Raw genomic sequence first — 5,000 nt, forward strand, 5'->3', positions numbered from 1 at the left:
GGGACACCAAGTGGGTGCAATTAATTATCAGGTAGAACAGAAAGCCAGAAGAATCCGGACCTTGTCGGGTAAGAGTTGAATACCCCTGCTCTGACTAGCCTACATGCGCGCTGTCCTTCTGGCCAGGGTAAACAAAGAGGCAACGTTGTGTGTTTATATTGTTTGTTAGAAAATGGGAATGAGATGAAAATGTTGGTTTATATTCAAACTCTGACAATACTTTTTGAATCCAAAATGATTAACTGGAATTAATCGATAAGCACAATAGCAGAAATAGAAAATAGTGCATGTTGATTGACGCCTACAGTTGCATAGTGCAGGACAACACCTGGGTAGGTTAGCAGATCAGGAAAAAAAATATTTTCCACAACACCTGTTGTTCCACCTCTGAATAATATGGTATATAGTTTAGGTCTCAGGCAGATGGAAATGCTTTAAAATATCACAAAATAAGAACAGAACAGAATGGAACAGAACAGAATACACAGTTAGATTTATTTTTTAACCCAGCGCTGGGAAAATATTGGACAGAACACACATTCGGTTATTTTGATGTAACATGTTGATTCATTTGGATCATGGGTTAATGTACCAATCAATTGGGTTTTTATTAACTTTCATACACGGTCTTATTTAAGGATGCGTGGCCTGTTTGGACCGTGCCTTTTAAATAGTTATTTTGGGCCACCCTTGCGAGTAAATGTAATTCCTGTTTATCAACAGCAAATTGAAATTTTCCTTCAATGTTTTCACATAATTTAATCTAAAATGAATAACAGAATTGTTTACATATTGTAACAAAGTGGTAACGATCTGAGCCTCATTAAATCTACAAAAGTTCTCAAGCTTTTCGTGATCACAATACAACAAAACAGATTATGACATTTACTCTCACGGGTGGCCAAAAATAAACATCGGAAAGCCACGCCCATCATAAACCACGCCTCCCGTTTTTTGATCTGATTCACTGGGTCATATCTCAATAACCCAGCATCAACATCCCAAGCTTGCTCTTTTTAACCCCCTAGAGTCGATTGGCACACCGGTGCGTCAATCTAACTAACGTAATAAAAAATCCACATCAAAATCCATAATTTTAAGATAGTGACATGTTGGTGTTTTCTTACATTGGATGCGTCTCAAGCCACCGTATCCACCGATGTTGCACTTTCGCATCTGCAGTGAAAGGTAGCGGTGTTTGTCAGACCATCTGCGGTGAAAGGTGGGAGTGTTTGTCAGACCATCTGCGGTGAAAGGTGTTTGTCAGACCTGCTGCAGTGAAAGGTGGCTGTGTTTGTCAGACCATCTGCGGTAAAAGGTGTTTGTCAGACCATCTGCGGTGAAAGGTGTTTGTCAGACCATCTGCAGTGAAAGGTGTTTGTCAGACCATCTGCGGTGAAAGGTATTTGTCAGACCATCTGCAGTAAAAGGTGGCGGTGTTTGTCAGACCATCTGCGGTGAAAGGTGTTTGTCAGACCATCTGCGGTGAAAGGTGTTTGTCAGACCATCTGTGGTGGCAGTGTTTGTCAGACCATCTGAGGTGAAAGGTGGCGGTGTTTGTCAGACCATCTGCGGTGAAAGGTGTTGGTGTTTGTCAGACCATCTGCAGTGAAAGGTGGCGGTGTTTGGGGGTGTTTGTCAGACCATCTGCAGTGAAAGGTGGGGGTGTTTGTCAGACCATCTGCAGTGAAAGGTGGGGGTGTTTGTCAGACCATCTGCAGTGAAAGGTGGGGGTGTTTGTCAGACCATCTGCAGTGAAAGGTGGGGGTGTTTGTCAGACCATCTGCAGTGAAAGGTGGGGGTGTTTGTCAGACCATCTGCAGTGAAAGGTGGGGGTGTTTGTCAGACCATCTGCAGTGAAAGGTGGGGGTGTTTGTCAGACCATCTGCAGTGAAAGGTGGAGGTGTTTGTCAGACCATCTGCAGTGAAAGGTGGGGGTGTTTGTCAGACCATCTGCAGTGAAAGGTGGGGGTGTTTGTCAGACCATCTGCAGTGAAAGGTGGGGGTGTTTGTCAGACCGGTCTTCTCACTAAAACATCTGTAGCGACCTACAAACTATTATGTTCCAAAAATATGGAAAGCGAAGACTCTTACGAACACGATGGGTTTCTCCGTTTTGCGGTGTCAGGGGACGTGAAGCTGAAGGTAAACGGCATCGGTAATAAAAAATGAATGGAAGTATGTAGCTTTGTGCTGTATGAAGGTAGCTTTGTGCTGTATGAAGGTAGCTTTGTGCTGTCTGAAGGTAGCTTTGTGCTGTATGAAGGTAGCTTTGTGCTGTATGAAGGTAGCTTTGTGCTGTATGAAGGTAGCTTTGTGCTGTATGAAGGTAGCTTTGTGCTGTATGAAGGTAGCTTTGTGCTGTCTGAAGGTAGCTTTGTGCTGTATGAAGGTAGCTTTGTGCTGTATGAAGGTAGCTTTGTGCTGTATGAAGGTAGCTTTGTGCTGTCTGAAGGTAGCTTTGTGCTGTATGAAGGTAGCTTTGTGCTGTATGAAGGTAGCTTTGTGCTGTATGAAGGTAGCTTTGTGCTGTATGAAGGTAGCTTTGTGCTGTCTGAAGGTAGCTTTGTGCTGTATGAAGGTAGCTTTGTGCTGTATGAAGGTAGCTTTGTGCTGTATGAAGGTAGCTTTGTGCCAACACAAAAAAAGGGGGGTTAAATATGTCTACAAAATATTTTTATTTTTCTTCCTGAGCTTTGTTAAATGTGACCGACCGGCTCGATTCGGCCTAATGTTGCAAAATTTGAAATTGTGTTTTTTACATTGGATAATAGTAGAGACTCAGAGCTAGAAAATGGTATATCATACACTGCATTTGAGGAGCAATGGGAAAGTCATTCTGCTTTGAAAGTTGATAAACTTGTAACCCCAGTTTTGAGAAAATGACCCTTGAATGTGTTGGTACACCTACTGGAGAGCTCTTCTTTGGCTACACCCATTCAGCATCGTTCACACCCTCTTATGCTTTAGGGGACGGTTGAGCTAATGTAGGCTAATGCGATTAGCATGAGGTTGTAAGTAACATGAACATTTCCCAGGACATAGACATATCTGATATTGACAGAAAGCTTAAATTCTTGTTAATCTAACTGCACTGTCCAATTTACAGTAGCTATTACAGTGGAATAATACCATGCCATTGTTTGAGGAGAGTGCACAATTTTGAACATGAACGTTTTTAATAAACAAATTAGACACATTTGGGCAGTCTTGATACAACATTTTGAACTGAAATACAATGGTTCATTGGATCAGTCTAAAACTTTGCACATACACTAGTGGACCACGTCTAAAATGCACCTGGGATGGAATAATACAGTATGGCCTTTCTCTGGCATTTCAAAGATGATGGTACAAAAAAAATACAAAAGAACTGTTGGTTTTTTTCTTATTATTATCTTTTGCCAGATCTATTGTGTTATGTTCTCCTACATTCCTTTCATTTTTCCATGACCTTCAAAGTGTTTCCTTTCAAATGGTACCAATAATATGCATATCCTTGCTTCAGGTCCTGAGCTACAGGCAGTTAGATTTGGAAATGTAATTTTAGGAGAAAATTGAAAAAAGGGGCGGATCCTTAAGAGGTTGGGTTGATCCGGGCATTCTGTCCTAACAACAAGCACCCAAGCTAACTGGCTAATGTTGGCTAGCTTGCTAGCTGCTTGCTAGCTACATCCAGACACATAATGAGAGAACACCTCACTGTGACCATTTTACTCCCCCTAGCAGAGCTGGTTAGGCAGTTTTCATGTTATCCAGAGCGTTGGTGACTGTAACTGTGCTGCTGGCAACAATTTAATAACTTTCTTTTTTTGCCAACGTTTACTGACACCGGCCCTATTCAATGGTTGTTGTGCGTTCGTAAATTCATCAGGTATTCTGCACGCTGGTACACTCAGACGAGAGTGCTGTGAAATCATTGTTACCTAAGCGGTCCGACAATTTAAAATAAAAAAATTAAACGATCCATGGTATGACCATCTTAAAAAAATTCCATATGTCCTCCAATTTTTTAAATAGAAGAGATTAGAATATGATAAAATTGAATAATCTATGTTATCTTTCCAGTAGAACAGGACAAGGCAGGGTGAGTCTACATTATCTTTCCAGTAGACCAGGACAAGGCAGGGTGACTCTACATTATCTTTCCAGTAGAATAGGACAAGGCAGGGTGACTCTACGTTATCTTTCCAGTAGAACAGGACAAGGCAGGGTGAGTCTACATTATCTTTCCAGTAGAACAGGACAAGGCAGGGTGACGCTACATTATCTTTCCAGTAGACCAGGGCAGGGCAGGGTAGAGTCTACATCATCTTTCCAGTAGAATAGGACAAGGCAGGGTGAGTCTACATTATCTTTCCAGTAGAACAGGACAAGGCAGGGTGACGCTACATTATCTTTCCAGTAGACCAGGGCAGGGCAGGGTGAGTCTACATTATCTTTCCAGTAGACCAGGGCAGGGCAGGGTGAGTCTACATTATCTTTCCAGTAGAATAGGACAAGGCAGGGTGAGTCTACATTATCTTTCCAGTAGAACAGGACAAGGCAGGGTGACGCTACATTATCTTTCCAGTAGACCAGGGCAGGGCAGGGTGAGTCTACATTATCTTTCCAGTAGAATAGGACAAGGCAGGGTGAGTCTACATGATATTTCCAGTAGAACAGGACAAGGCAGGGTGAGTCTACATTATCTTTCCAGTAGAACAGGACAAGGCAGGGTGAGTCTACATTATCTTTCCAGTAGAACAGGACAAGGCAGGGTGACGCTACATTATCTTTCCAGTAGACCAGGGCAGGGCAGGGTGAGTCTACATTATCTTTCCAGTAGACCAGGGCAGGGCAGGGTGAGTCTACATTATCTTTCTAGTAGAATAGGACAAGGCAGGGTGAGTCTACATTATCTTTCCAGTAGAACAGGACAAGGCAGGGTGAGTCTACATTATCTTTCCAGTAGAACAGGACAAGGCAGGGTGACGCTACATTATCTTTCCAGTAGACCA

This window comes from Oncorhynchus clarkii, chromosome 20 (genome assembly GCF_045791955.1).
Source record: "Oncorhynchus clarkii lewisi isolate Uvic-CL-2024 chromosome 20, UVic_Ocla_1.0, whole genome shotgun sequence".
Lineage (NCBI taxonomy): Eukaryota > Metazoa > Chordata > Actinopteri > Salmoniformes > Salmonidae > Oncorhynchus > Oncorhynchus clarkii.